Source organism: Pseudopipra pipra, chromosome 2 (assembly GCF_036250125.1).
Source record: "Pseudopipra pipra isolate bDixPip1 chromosome 2, bDixPip1.hap1, whole genome shotgun sequence".
NCBI lineage: Eukaryota > Metazoa > Chordata > Aves > Passeriformes > Pipridae > Pseudopipra > Pseudopipra pipra.
Genome location: NC_087550.1, coordinates 73,451,594 through 73,467,540, shown reverse-complemented (window position 1 = coordinate 73,467,540; position 15,947 = coordinate 73,451,594). Strand labels below are relative to the sequence as shown.

General features: G+C 37.6%; 1 long non-coding RNA gene across 1 annotated transcript in view; it reads right to left on the bottom strand.

The window, feature by feature from the left end:
* LOC135409873 (uncharacterized) overlaps positions 1–14,058 on the bottom strand; it is a 33,648-nt gene extending 19,590 nt beyond the window's left edge. The window contains exons 1-3 of the long non-coding RNA XR_010428402.1: positions 13,480–14,058; positions 12,394–12,491; positions 2,870–3,357 (exon numbers count right to left, since the gene is read on the bottom strand). This is a non-coding gene — a long non-coding RNA (uncharacterized LOC135409873). The remainder of the gene's footprint in view (positions 1–2,869; positions 3,358–12,393; positions 12,492–13,479) is intronic.
* Between the last annotated feature and the right edge of the window lie 1,889 nt (positions 14,059–15,947).

Sequence of the window (15,947 nt, the reverse complement as noted above, 5' to 3'; positions counted from 1 at the left end):
AAATCTAAACAAATAAAAAATTAGAAAATTATACATGAAAACATTCCACTGTGAGATAGTCTTCAATCATATGCTTCCCTTTTTCAACAAAAGCAAAAAGTTTTATATTTTTTTATATTCTCCATACTTCTGACAATGACAAATTGTAGTATATAATGCAAGCTGTTCAAACCCATAATTTCTTAAATTAAAAATATTAATTTCTGCAAGTTATTACTACTAGTTTCAGTACTGTGTTTGACAGCTTTACAAAGAACATTGTGTGCTCAAAATACTCCTTTAATCCTGAACAATGTTTTGTCTTTTCCCACTGACAGTTTCTGAGCCACAGTAAAAGGAAAGGCAAGCAAAAAGTTGACCACTGATTTTAGGAGATAGGACCTATATTTTTTAAGTACTGAACATTTTTACAGTGACTGATTTTTCCAAGGCTATCATCAAAATGTGCTGGCTAAAGGCTTTTACATGTTTAATATTTTGATGGTTTTTGTCGAGCACACCCTCATTCTCTATGAAGGATTCCACCTCAGTCACAACACCTTTATTCTCCCTCAGATTCCCTCATGACTGCTTGCATTTAATAATTCCTTAGCAAAGTATCATACAGGAAAGTATTCCTGAGTAACATTTACCATAACTTCTTATTCTGCTCTTTTGTTCTTGCTTGATTTCTTTCTCTCCCCAACTCCTGTTTCTCCCAATCACCTCCTGTCTAACAGGTAGTCTTTATGTGGGAATTCTAACTTAATTTCATTTTTCAATATTTTTATAATTAGCAACAAATGAAATCATTCAAATAGAATTTTTACTTTAGTGACTGGTGTATAACACTGGTGTATAATGGATAACTGCAGTTAACAAAACTGTTCTGTGCCTTAAATCACAATATTTCACAGTAGAAATGTGCACTTAAAGACATTAAATGGTCTAGAGGATTTCAGTTTTGAAAAGCTGCACTTTATGAAGACAGAAAATAATATCAGGGAGCCTACCTTCATGTAATACTGAGTTATTAGATATTTTTTTAGACTGGTTATTTCCAACTCTATTTTGTGTAAAAGAGGAGTATAATTACTCAGCAAGTGTTTCTTAGTCTTAGCTGTTTCATCATTTATTGAATGTAATGAGTGTTAGTTTTTGTATTCATAATTAGTTCTGCATTATATACTCATTTTCCCTAATCAGATCCTAACTTAGGATACAGTCAACCATTTTATGCGGAAAGGACTCTTCGCAGAATATTCTGAGTGGGAAGGGACCCATAAGGATCATTGAGTCCAGCTCTTAAGTGAATGGCCTGTACAGGGATCAAAACCACAACCTTTGTGTTATTAGCACCATGCTCCAAGAAACTGAGCTCATCTCAAGGTAGCAACTTAAACATGTATATGTTCCTTCAGATAAAGCACAGCTTACAAACCATATAAAACCAGCAAGACTACAAGGAAGTTTCAAGCTTTGTTTTACTTGCAACCATGTCATTAGAAAACCATGACACATGCTATGCTGTTTTTTAATCTCTAGTTTTGTTCTTACTTCCAGATATAATTGATACAAAAAATGAGGGGCTGGGTTCTATCCTGCCCTACACACGCATTAACTACCGTCACCCAGCTGCCTTACTTCCTGTGTGCATGTCTGTCTGATATTGATATAATATAATAATAGATTCTACTGAATTGCCAAAAATGTGCATGATACAAAAACATATATTCTATATATGAATATATGCATAGTAGATATACAGAAAAAGATTTAGAGCAAGATAAAACAAAACTATAATTAGAGATGCAGACTTAGCCTTACAAGCTTGGGAGTTTTATTAATAAATTTTTCAGTGCAAACTAAATTTGCTTCCCCTTCTCTATAACTCCTAAGAAATAAAAGTACACAATTAAATAAATTGGGTTTTTCCATCCTACCCTGGAAATGAGTTCAGGAGACTACTGCAGACTCTTACTAACTTTGATTATTTGTTATGTAGATGTAGAGTAAAAGAGGAGACTGCAGACACAGGATGGTTTTAGTAAAAGCAGTTATAAACCATCCAGAACTGGATTTCTTCATCTTACTTCTCTTCCATAACAGTCATATTTTTCCTTTTCTAGTCAGGAATATAGGGGGCCAGATGGAATCACTTATGTCCTTAAACACAGTTATATGCGAGTTCAGGGAAAAAAAATCACTACTGGGAAAAAGGTATCTGGATTTTACTATAAATTTGCTTTTCAACATGTAGTAGCCTATTATTTTCACATCCATTTTTAGAAACTTTCATTTCCAGTATCGAGGTATATACTGATACATTTTTGTATCAAAATAGTTTATCACTTCACATAGGAACTTTTTGTCACTGGAGTTTATCCCATGTATACTTAAAGACAGCCTTTATATCCCTTTTCAAAATTTAAACCAATAAATTAAGTATATTAAGATGATTTGCTCTCCACTTGAATGTTTCCCTTTCTTCTGACCATAACAGTATTCCTCTACTGGATTGACAACAGTTCAAATTCACTTTTATAACTAGTTGTGGTGGGTTGCCCTTGGCTGGATGCCAGGTGCCCACCAAAGCCACTCCCCCTCCTAAGCTGAACAGCTGAAAATATAACGGAAAGCTTGTAGGTGCAGATAAGGACACAGAGAGATCACTCACCAATAACCATCATGTGCAAAACAGATTCGTCTAGGGGAAACCAATCAATTAGGAATAGGGTAATAACAAAAAAACCCAAATCTTAAAACACCTCTCTCCATCCCTCTTTTCTTCCTGGGTTCAACTTCACTTCTGAGTTCCCTAAGTTCTTCCCACCAGCAGCACAGGGAGATGGGGAATGGGGTTTGCAGTCAGTTCATCACACCTGTCTACCAAACCCTCCTGCTCAGGGCGAGGACTCCTCACACTCTTCCTCTGCTCAAGCACGAGGTTCCTGCCACGGGAGACAGTCCACCATGAAATTCTCCAACATGAGTCCTTCCCACAGGGTGCAGTTCTTTACAAACTTCTCCAGTGTGGGTCCCTTCCACAGAGTGCACTCCTTCAGGAACAGATTGCTCCAGCCTGGGTGCCCCAAGAGGTCACAAATCCTGAAAGAAAACCTGCTCCACTGTGTGCTTTCCAGCTTCCTTCAGGCATCCACCTGCTCTGGTGTAGGGTCCTCCATGGGCTGCAGATGTATCTCTTCTTAAATATGTTAACCTAGAGGTGCTACCACCATTGCTGACAGGCTTGGTCTCACCCAGCTGTGGGTCCATCTTGGAGCCACCTGGCAGTGGTTCTATGAGACGTAGGGAAAGCTTCTAGCAGATTCTCTGCTCAGAGCAGCCACCCCTGTATCAAAACCTTGACACGCAAACCTAATACACAAATGAAATCAGAAATATACATATTATTATGGAGACTGTTTACACCTAATGTAATATCATTATTAGTAATTTAATGCCACTGGAAAAAGACTTGTTTGCTAAAACTTAATTGTATACTTCTGCCTTTCTTAGGTGCATTGCATAAACAATGTCTTGATTTGTGATTTCAATGTATTTTGTGGCCAGCAAGTTTCAGAAACTGGGATGTATGCCCACATGTCAAAGAGGATCAGCTAACATACCTATTTCTTAGCAATTTCTTAAAGAAAAATTTTGGACTTGTAAATGAAATGTTCATTTTTTCCCTAATGTAGGATTTTTTGTGTATTGTTAAATTTCCATTCTTTTCTATTCCTCCCACCCTTGAGATTCTTGAGTTCTACCTATGATATTCAATCCTCTTATATATTGATAAAACCTCTTCAGCAAACCCATCTTCAACATATTTCATCAGCACTTACATTTCCTCTGCCAAGACCATTAAAGGAAAACTCAATATATCCCAAATCTGATCCTTAAAGAAACACTTCAAGTAACTTCTTCCATATTCCCCTCATTTAATTTCTTCCTTCTCTCCTTATATTAATCATCACTTTTAGATAAAAATTTTACGAGTGAGAAGATATCTCATGAGATTCATATTCTCAGCTTGACCACTTTATGTTAAAAGAAACAAAAAAATCTTATATGAGAGCAGTATTTAGATACGTCTAGTCTGATACAGCCTGCCTTTGGAATACTTATGATGGAGCTTATGTCCCAGCAGGTCATGAACAATCCAGGAGGTTCCTGGAATGCATTGATGATGACTTCGTTGTCTAAGTGCTAGAGCAGCCAGGGAGGGAGACATGCTACCCTGGACCTTGTTCTCACCAGTGAGGAGAGTCTGTTGAGGAACTTGTACCTCAAGGGCAGCCTGGGCTGCATTGATCAGGAAATGGTGGATTTTGAGGTCCTTAGGGCATGACAAGCTCACTACCCTGGACTTCAGAGACCCCAACAATATCAATGACATGGACCTGTTGGAGTGAGCCCAGAGGAGGGCCACCGAGATGATGAGAGGACTGGAGCACCTCTCCTATGAAGACAAGCTGAGAGTGTTGAGGTTGTTCATAAAGAAGAGAAAGCTCTGAGAAGACTTTCTAGCAGCCTTTCAGTAACTAAATGGGGCCTACAAGAAAGTTGGAGAGGGTCTTTTTACAAGGGCAGGTACTGACAGGATAAGGGGTAATAGCTTTAATTTGAAAGTGTTTAGCTATGAGGAAGGAATTATTTACTACGAGGGCAGTGAGACACTGAAACAGGTTTTCTCTGTTGTGGGTGCCCTTGTTTCCCCTGAAGCTGTGGATGCCCCACCCCTGGAACTGTTCAAGGCCAGGTTGGATGGGGCTTTGAGCAACCTGGTTTAGTGGAAGGTGTCCCTGCCCATGTCAGCCCAAGCTGGGACTAAATGATCTTCAAGGCCCCTTCCAACTCAAACCATACATTTATATTATCCCATTATTTGTCTCTGGTCTCCATTCACCCTCAATATGAGTATTCTATATTTTTCTTCTTCATTATTTGAATCTGAAACTGTTTTTAATAGCGAGACTTGTCTAATAGGCTTGTATTTGCATAGATTGTTGTAGTGGATTAAACCCAGACAGCAACTAAGGACCACACAGGCACTTGCTTACTCCCCACCTGGTGAGATGGGGAGATAATCGCAAAAGTGAGACATTTCACAGATAAATACATTTTAATAAGCAAAGCAAAAGCCGCAGATGCAAGTGAAGCAAAACAAGGAATTTGCTCACTGCTCCCCAGCTATAGGTTGGGGGCAGAGCGGCTGGAAAGCTGCTTGGCAGAAAAGGACCTGGGGGTGCTGACTGGCAGCCACTGAAAGTGAGCCAGCAGTGTGCCCAGGTGGCCAAGAAGGCCAATGGAATCCTGACTTGTATCAGAAACAGCATGACCAGCAGGACCAGGGCAGTAATCATTCTCCTGTACTCAGCGCTTGTGAAGATGCACCTTGAATCCCATGTTCAGTTTTTGAGCCCTTTAGTACAAGAAGGACATTGAGGTGCTGGAGGGGATCCAGAGAAGGACAACAATCCTGGTGAAGGGTCTGAAACACAAGTCTTCTGAGAAGCTGCTGAGGGAACTGGGGTTGTTTACTGAATCTGAAAAACTCGGTCCGAGAAACTGCTCAGAGACTTTTTTTATCTTTAAGCAGCAAGGTATTTGTTTATTCAACGCTGGGAGCAAGCCAGCTCGCGCTGGACAAACTTGCTCGAAGGCTTCACACAAAATCAGCATCTTTATACAATTTTCAGATGTGATTAAATGCATATTCAAGTGACTACAACATCTATCTATACATATTAATAACAGGCGGAGTATAGGTGGAGCTCAGGTGGGGCTTGGGGCGGTCCTTCTCTTGGCCCTCAATTTTGGTGGTACTTCTGCTCTTCCTCCATGGTTCTGGGGGCTTAAACTCATCTTCCTCAGCCTGACCTTTCTTGTCTTCTATTGTTCTTGACCCGCTCACTGAAGCTTGGAAAAAGCCCTGGCTCCCGGCCTATTTCTTCTATTCAAATGTCTACCTTATCCTACTGCATTTCTAATTTATTACCTCTAGGCCTATTGCATGTTCTTGTACTATTCTCTTAAGCTTTGGTCCAGTAAGTAGAACAGAACCAACACACATCATTTTGGATGTTCTAGCTTGTTAGCAGGCCCAAATTTCTTAGTTAACTCTTTTGGGCCTGGCCTCCTGTTTCATTCGCCTGGAGGAAAAGGAGGCTTAGGGAAAACATTATCATTTTCTATAACTACCTGAAATGAAGTTGTAGTGAGGTGGATGTTGGTCTCCGCTCCCAATAAGCTCTCCCAAGAATTGTCTCCAAGCTGAGTTTTCTTTAAATTCAGAGTCATATCTATTCATATTAGTATATGTGTACTTTTTAGGTTTAGGTTGTCCATAATATCTTTCTTTCTCGTGCATTGTGGATAAATGTTCTTGTTTTGGGTTGTGGGTTTTGTTTTTCTTTTAGATATAGATATTTGTAGATAGTTTTAACTACAAAAAAATTTTTATTTATTTTAACTTGTCTCATGAGGTACAAGGCAGCTTGACTTAATAATTTGGGGTATTCTCAGTTTTTACCTGGACTTTCAATACTATATATGCTCCAATTTCAGTGTATGCAGCTTTCCTAAGTTGTATAATTCATGCTTAGTCCTAATATATCTGTAAAGTAATTACTTATTCTTTTAGGTTTTGGAACTTTCCTTACAAACTTCTTCTCACTTCTTGCTTGTAATGATAAATCCACACATAGCTTTATATGTGTCATGCTAATACATCAGCAGAACTAATAAAATAAATTTTCCTAATGTTTCTGCTATTGACAGGCATTTATGCTTAATCCTGTGCTCCCCAGTACAACAGGGCATTATAGAACAACCCATTGCTAAATGGGTCACAAAGGTGGTCAGGGTGCTGGAGCACAGGAAATCTGAGGAAATGTGAATTTTTGAGCTATACAAAGAGATAGAGAAAGGGACAAGTTTTTGCTGTTTATGACTACTAAATAAGAATGGCAGTTAAGAGCCTGACACCTTTGAGAAACCCACAGTGGGAGAAGAGGAGGTGGGGGGACATAAGCTGGAACATGGGAATTCTGAACTTCCTTATGTTACAGTAAAAGTCTTTCACTATGTCAGTCAAGTGCGGACACAGGATGCCCAGAGGGGCTGTGGAGTTCCTGAAGATGTCAAAAATCTGGTGACATGACCCTGTGAAACATGCATTAGCTGACCTTGATTTAAGCAGGAAAGTTGGGCTACCTTCACAGGTGTATTCCCACCTCAGTTATTCAGTGTTTCTAAGAAACTGATGATATGGAGTGACATTTATTCTTTCAGGAAAAATATCTGAAAAAAAGAGTATCTTTGCAAAGACTGTCTTTCTAGGACATGTCTAATAATCAACCTAGATGTCAATAATTGGTATTTTAACCCCTTTACCAGAGATAAAAACATTTGTGTCAAAATCACAAAGTATTATGGACACATTTATCCCAGAAAAAGAAGTTATTTTAAAGTTTTCATTTATTTTTCTTTGAGGAAAGCTAGTATATTTAGAGATTTTGAATTAAAATAGCATAAATTTCAAATAAAGGAAACTTTGTTCAAATTTTGATTACTTCAAACTTCCAACTTTCATTAAAAATAAAATTATATCTCTCTTCACTTCTAGTTTCACGTGTATTGCATGTTTGTGCTAGCCAATCCAAGTTAACAACATTTTTTTGCTTTATTTTTCTAATAAACACAGAATTAATATAAATGCTTTTCCCATTTATAATATTCATAGAATCATAGAATGGCTTGGGCTGGAAAGGACCTTAAAGATCATATAATTCCGACCCCCATGCCATTGGCAGGAATACCTTTCACTAGATCAGGTTGCTTCTTTTGATGTAGCCCAGGATATGATTGGCTTTCTGGGCTGCAAGTGCACATTGATGGTTGAAGTCCAACCTCGCAACCTCCAGCATCCCCAAGTCCTTCTCATCAAGGCTGCTCTTGATCTGTTCATCCCCCAGCCTGGATTGATACCGGGGGTTGCCCCAACCCAGGTGCAGCACCCTGCACTTGGTCTTGTTAACTGTGTGAGATTCCCATGGGCCTACTTCTTGAGCCTATCCAGGCCCCACTGGATTGTATGCTGTCCTTCAGGGGTGTCAACCACACCACTCATTTTGGTGTCATCTGCAAACTTGTTGGGAGTGCGCTTGATCCCTCTGTCTATGTCATTAATGAAGATATTAAATAACAGCTATTCTAATACAGACCTCTGAGGGACAGCTTGTCATTGGTGTCCATCAGGACTCCGATCCTTTAACCACTACCCTCTGCATGTGGCCATCCAACCAATTCCTTATCCATTTAACAGTCCACTCGTCAAATCTTGTTGGCTGTCTTGAATCACTTCCCTGTCCTCTGTGTGCCTTAGCAGAGCTTCTGGGAGATGGGTACAACATTTCCCTTTTTGCTGATTTTGGGAATACTGTAATATGACCGTAGTTCTCCCAGTGGGCTCTCTTCTCAAAGACAAACAAACGTGTATAAAATACATAACCTTCCTTAAAAGTGACAAAATAAAAAGATTTTAATTGAACATTAAGAACAACATCTTATTGTACATACTTTATTTCCATATTTATGTTAGCTATACATTCATCAGATACAACCCATTAGCCAGTTGTTACCTCCTGTTTATTCTTTGTTTCTGCTCTGAACAATAACTGCTTAGGAGCAATGTGTCCAGTGCACATCAGACTAAGCATTAAAATTATTAAAAATATCTGAAACAATTCTGTGGGTATATCCAACACAGGAAGAGTTCATTACAGTCCAGAAGGATGATAAATGTGCTAAGCCTAGGTACAGTGCTTTAAATCAGTGGTGACAGTGACAAGTCCTGGCCTCCTACCAAGCCAAGTATAGCTTAGCTGTAGTATGTGAACTACCAGGTGGCAAAGACAGAAGAGCCTGAGGATCCCTGCTTCATATCATCCATCACACTGCTACGCATGTCTATTGACTCCTTCTAACTTCTGCTGAGAATAACATGTAAAACACATTCTCCTTTACCATGGAGCCCTATCTCATTTGCAGCTCAGGCTGAGAAAATGTAAGAGTCTCTTATACAGGTCAGAAGAACCTCTGTCTCATAGTTTGTTAGCAGCCCAACAGCTGAGTGATAGCTTCAGGATCACTACCATATTTGAAATACAGATTTTTCTTAAAGCTGATGCTTGATACAGTGTTTTTATTAGCTTTCAAATGGCAATGACAAAAAATGGCAATAATTAATAACTATTTAATGATAAAGGTGTACATTTCCCAACTACACTTTAAAAATTCTGTTTGTCTAATTTAGGCAGAAGGTGTCAGAGGGGTGACCTTATTGCTGTCTACAGCTTCCTGAGGAGGGGAAGTGGAGAGGGAGTTGCTGATCTCGTCTTCCTGGAATCCAGTGACAGGATACATGGGCAGAATGGTTCAAAGCTGCATCAGGTGGGTCACAACTGGGGTACTCTATCCAGTTCTGGGGCCACCAGTACAAAAGAGATGTGGACATACTAGAAAGAGTCCAGAAGAAAATTGCCACTAAGGTGATTCAGGGTCTGAAGCATCTCTCCTATGAGGAGAAGCTGAGACATTTGAGACTCTTTATCCTGGAGAAGGCTCAGAGAGGCTCTTTTCAATGGTGCCCAGTGGCACGACGAGAGGCAATATATACAGACTAACACACTGAACATCAGGAAACATTTTTTCACTGTAAGGGTGACCAACTATGCTGACACAGGTTGCCCAAAGAGGCTGTGGAGTCTTTCTTCTCAGAGATATTCAAAATCCATCTAGACATGTCATGAGCGATTGGCTCTATGTGACCTTGCTTGAGCAGGGAGGTTGGCTGAAATGATGTCCAGAGGTAATCAAAAAGGGACCTTTATTCTGTGGGTTTGGGTTTTTTTTTGTTTTGTTTAGTGTTTTTTGGTTGGTTGGTTGGTTGGTTGGTTTGGTTTGGTTTGTTTTTGTTTTCATTTCACAAGCAATTAAATTTGTGTCTATTTTCTTTCAGAAGAAGAGAATAATATTATGGTGGATTTTATCGCCAATTTTTTATTTTAATTTTCTCTTTTCAATTATGCAATAGTTAAAAGAAAAAGATTTTTGAGCATAATAGTTCAAATCCTGTACTGCTTTATTACCAGTCAATGTCATTCAGAACTACCTATTCTCCAAGCTGCAGTAAAGATTGTATTTCTTTACATTTAACATGAAAGAATATGAAAGAGTTTCTTTGCCTGATTTTCCAAAAGAGAACTATATAATTTTGAGTACAGAATATGAAGTCTGGATAATTTACCAAATTAAATGTCAACATTAAGGCCCCTAATGTGACTTAGACAGCACTGTAGTAATTCTTGCCTCTGGGATACAATTTATACTTTGTAAATGTATGTATGCAGAAATTTAGTTTTCATTTTCCAAGATGAGTGGTAGCTGTTTCCACTTACAACATTTAATTCTGTATTTCCAAAGAACTACAAAGAGTATTAGGTGAACACTAGTATGCTTAAATTAAGTACTCTACAATAGAATGTTGTATTTTCACTCAAAATATTACAGCACATGAAAAAACCCACAGAACAGGGCATTTCTATTTGACATTGACATTTGGTAATGTTATTTCAATAATGTTATTGTAGGAGTAAAAAATAAATTAAGTTACAAATTTTAGCTGAACAAGGTATGTATGTATACTCACAAAATTATGAAATACAGATATCTGAGTGAAAAGTAATCAATGTAGCACAGAGTTTAGAAATTGTTAATATTTAAAGTTTTAAAAAATTAGTGTGTACCTAGCTCAAGACTTTTTTGTGCAACTTTCCTCAGTGGTGAGGCGCTGGAACAGGTTGCCCAGAGAAGTTGTGGATGCCCCATCCCTGGGACTCTTCAAGGCAAGGTTGGATGGTGCTTTGAGCAACCTGGTCTAGTGGAAGGTGTCCTTGCCCATGGAAGGGGTGTGGAACTTGATGATCTTTAAGGCCCCTTCCAACCCAAACCTTTCTATGATTCTACTATTAAGATTAGAATTTTCAAATTGTTTATCCATGGGCTAATTCTACCTTTTCTAGAATCAGCATTAAACCACTGACTTTGATAGGAATAAAATATAGAATTCCATTTGAAGTCTATTGGACTTGGACACATCTTGGACAGAGCAAGTGCCCTGTTAGCCTGGTAGGACAGTGGGGGTTTAAACAGGATGGGAGAGTAAAATACAGTGATCTTCAATAGTAAAGAAGGACATGATATGTCACTGGGTGGTGTAGTTATGTTCTGGCATCTATCCTACTATAAATTAATCGGTGACAATTTTCGGGAAAGACTCAAACGGATTCATGCCAAATAACATTATTTCTGTGCTGTTTCTTCACTTTTCCAGACAACAAAAAATAATGGAATTGTAATCTTCCAATCTATTGCACTATTTTGTATAAAAATAACAAAACACGGAAATGTCCTTTTAGACTTATTTGAACTACCTTATAATTTGGAATGGTTTTGATTTTAGGTTGCTTTTTTTGGGGGGGACTGGGTATTTTAGTCCCCTGCAAAATTCAGTGAAGCTATTTGAATGAAAAAATGTTGCAAGGCAAATAGTTTCAATCAAAGTTATATGGTTCAAATTTTAATGGCTAAGATATTTGAATAACTTAAATATTTCATTTTTTATACTGTTTCATGATTTCATATTTATTACTTAGAGTTTCATTATTTTAAATTGCTAGACAAAATTATGTAGGCTTCTGTGACTATAAAGAAACAATCACAATTTTTGCGTAGTGGAGCAATTTGGGATTTTTACTGTTTTTGTTTTGGGTAGTGAAGTAATTTAGGTTTTTTGCTGTTTTGTTTTTTTTTTTTTGTTTTTATAAATAATGAGTAGATTAAAGTCTACAGGATGCCTTTCCTGTTGTAGGGCTGTTTTAATAATGTTATTTTTAATAACTCCTATCTATCAATATATCTGCTGTTAGTAATCTTGTACATTTTGCTGTAGATCTTGTTGTTAGAAATCTTGTTAGAAATCTTGTAGTTGCAGTAATTTATTCCTCTCAATTTACGCTTTTCAAAGCAACTAATAATCTCTACTTTTTGAGATATTTTTCCTTCCTTGCTTGCTTGCTTATTTGCTGTCTTTTCTTGCCTACTTGCTTGCTTGCTTGATTGTACTGAAGAGCCCAGATCTGGACTCAGCACTCCAGCTGTGGCATCGCCTGTGCTGAGTAGGGGGGAAGGATAACTTCCCTTGGCTGCCTGCAGGAAAGACCCTAATGCAGACCAGAGTGCTCTTGATCCATTTAGTTATTGTGTGCAATTTATTAACTTGTTTGAGGTTTTAGCTTTTTGGAGAATTTTTTTTTCTGCATGCTAATTTTGCCATCTGATCCTTACCTGAAGAGGGTACCTTGCAACCTTTTTGTCTGAACAATGCAATCTCTTATGTAGCCAAAACTAACGAAAGGATTGTCCCAGATGTCCAGGTCATTATCCTGGAAGAAAATAAAATATCTAATGGATGTAGTACCATGGCAGAAACAAAAGTTTTCTTATTTAGAGCTAAGAGGAAGATGCAGGGAAAAGCCTCATTCTGCCAAAATTGCATGTCATTTACTAACAAAATACTTAAGAGAAAGTATATCAATTGGTGAAAAATTATCAAGAAAGTTCAGTTAGACAGAGAGAACCAAACTATCCTGATAGTAGTTTCTCATTAGTATGATCAAAAATAACTTAGCTGTCAAGAGACAGAACAGTACACCCTATTTAACTTGAATTGGGCTTGTTTCTATTGGTAGTTATAAACAACCCATGTTCTAAAACACCAGTGTTGATTCCTTTTGATTCACACATCATGTTAACTTTTCAAAATGTGATGAACAGCCCCCAGAAGTCCCCAACATAGCTGCTTCTGTAGCACTTCAGGCTATTCTATAATCACCTTGAGACTAGATTTAACAAATGTCCTAAATCTCATCATACCATGTTTGTTCAGTCAGCTTTACCTTTACAAGCCTGAAATTATTTTCTGTGAAGGCATCACAATAGCATGATAGTAAATTTAGTTTGTTAATTTCAGGACAACAGCTAAAAGCAAAATGTCACCTGCTCACCATGACAATCTGAATTTGCTGTACAAACCAACTCTGAACTCCCAGGTGAAATGTCTGTCTTCCAGTAGCATCAATGTTTATGGGCCTAAGCATCACCTTTCACACTTTAAAAGTAGTCCTTAATGTCTACAGAGAATGGGAGTACATGCCAAAAAAGAGAAGCCTCAGGAGTCAAAAACCAGCAATTGTCTTTCAGAGGTAACTTTGCCTATCTCTGGATGAAATATGTAATATTACTTAAGCAAGTAAGCATTTTAACTCATTAATATGATCCTGAAAGGATAAAAAGGTATAATATAACTATCTCAGAGTAACTACTGGACAGAACTAAAAATTTTTAATCCAGTGAACCTTGATGTCCTCTTACTCTGTTTTGAAGCAATAAAAAAGCCAGTCAGACACTGTATCTCCTCTAATTGGCACAAAGACAGCATGTTTCTTGTCCTCAGAGGTGCACCCCTAATTTTTGTTGCTCTTGTTGTTTGACCAAACCCTTTCATGGCTTCAAATACTGGCTATTTAGAAACTTTCTCAGTTTTAGAACAGTTTGAATTTCCAGCTGGATGTCAGAGTACCTGTCTTCAAGGTTCAGTGCAATAACTTTCTGCATGATTTTGGGTGCAATTTTCTACAGGTGGCTAAGCAGAAGGTAGATTTATATAGTTGCAATAGAAACAAAATAGTTATGCTTATATTAAAGGAGAAGGTTTTCAGCAACTGTTCTACGAGCTTTCTTTGTCTGAAGTGTAGCAGGAAATATGATTTTCAATGTGAGAAAACTGTTAGAAATGCAGAACCAGACTACTACAGCTGGCAGGTAAGAGCCTTTAGGCTTCCTGATTTAGTAATTAGGTGTGTCCCTACTGAAAATAAGTGTGTCTTTTTCCTACTTTGACCTGTCAGGAGGTTAGATTTTTTTAAGTTTTGAATTGAAACTTGCTACCATATAAATAGAAGGCATGCCATATTGAATCTTCATGATATTTTATAAGAAATAAGGAGGAGAATAAGGCTGAAATTTTCAAGTAACATGGAATAAATGTACATATTCCTCAGGGTTATACTCATTATATGCTAGAACACATATCAGTAATTTTTGTGTTGTTTCGCTAAGAATATTATAATTTTTCTTAGTAACTTTAAATATGTATCTTATATGCTGCATTTTTCCATTGATTACTAAATCACTAAGTAGACTAAACAAGAAACGTCACCAGAAATTGTTAAGACCCTTACAATTTAAATAAACCCCATAACACTTAACTGTACTTGCTATGTCTATGAATAAACTACTTTTTTTAGTCTGATACAGAACGACTAAACAAAGAGTTCAGTATCCCATATAACTGATAATGCAATTTGCTACAAAATATTTGTTTGTAAAGTTATTTGATAATACCAGAAATATAAAAAACAAATTGACGAAAGAACACTGACTATTTGATCCATATTACCTGCAAAACCCATGTAAAAACCAAAACTGATGTGAGAAGTCCCTCTATTTAAAGAATAAATAAACTTTCAATTCCAGTTGACAATGTATTTAAAGAACTTGTTTTAGAAAATCCATAATTTTTACAATTAAGATTAGAAACGCCAATATCAGCTTGTGATTTACCTTTGTTGCTGTTTGGATCTTTGGATGTACACTATATAGGAAACGGCAAGGTACTTCAATGTTTTTGTAAACAAGAAATTGTTTACATTGTGCCATTTAAACAAGAAATGGCACAATGCAAGAAGCTAGAAACACAGTGATGTAAAGTTTTAAATTTCACGGAAGAAAGTTCAAATACATATTTGCAGCCTTTCCCTTTCCCTACCTTGCCTTTCCCTTACCCTTCCTCTCCTCCCCCTTCCTTCCCCTTCCTTTCCCCTCCCTTCCCCTCCCCTCACCTCCTATCTGCTCCATGATTATTATTATTAAGAATTACACCTGGCTCTGGGATATAGGCCCAAGACTATTTCAGACAAAACTAAAGTACAGCATGTAGGAGTCACCTGATGCACTTTTAACTTATGCTAAGGGTCTTAATAAATCTACTGACAACCCCCTTTTTTGGATGGTACAGGCCATTCATCTCTGTTCAAGGTAGCCAGAAAAAATTATAAGTTTCTGGGAATTTGCATGTTAAACTTTATGAATTGCTAACACTGTTCTCAGTTTTGTCATTGATATGAGAGAATCTGAAATAACTAGCTTGAACAGTATGTCTGTGTAAACAGGCAAGATTGAAAAATCAAAGCATTAAAATCTGTATTATTTCACTTTTCAGCCATTTTGCTTCATAGTAGCATTTTTAGTAAGAAGTAGCGTTTTTAGTAAGAAGACCTGTATCGTCTTAATTTCCTGGAAGAACATCTTAGCTAAATCCCATGCAATTGACAGCTCTTGAAGCTGGGGATGAAAAATTGTAAAGTTGCCTTCATAAAAAGCCATTTCCCTGCAGGGTAGTAACAGGGGTTTGCAGGGGATGAAGAACTTGGATTTAGCTCCCGGTTGCCAGGCAACAAGTAAGGAAGAAGTAGATCTCCTTTCTTAAAGAGATTGAGTGGTCCTCCCCAAGTGTTTACACACAAAGAACCACAGCTTGAAAAACATGTAATAAGAAGAAAAAATTTTTTTGCACAGACAAAATTACTCAACAGTTTTGAGAGTGAAAGGTTCTGCAGTCTACAAACTACTCCCTGACATCAGCAGAACCATCACTTTTTTCCCTTTATGTGACCTTGAGTGCTGGTTTTGGTTGGTTGGTTAGTTGGTTGGCTGAGATGTTTCGGGTGTTTGTTTTCTTTTTTATTGTTGTTGGTTTTGTTTGGTTTCCCTTTTTTGCT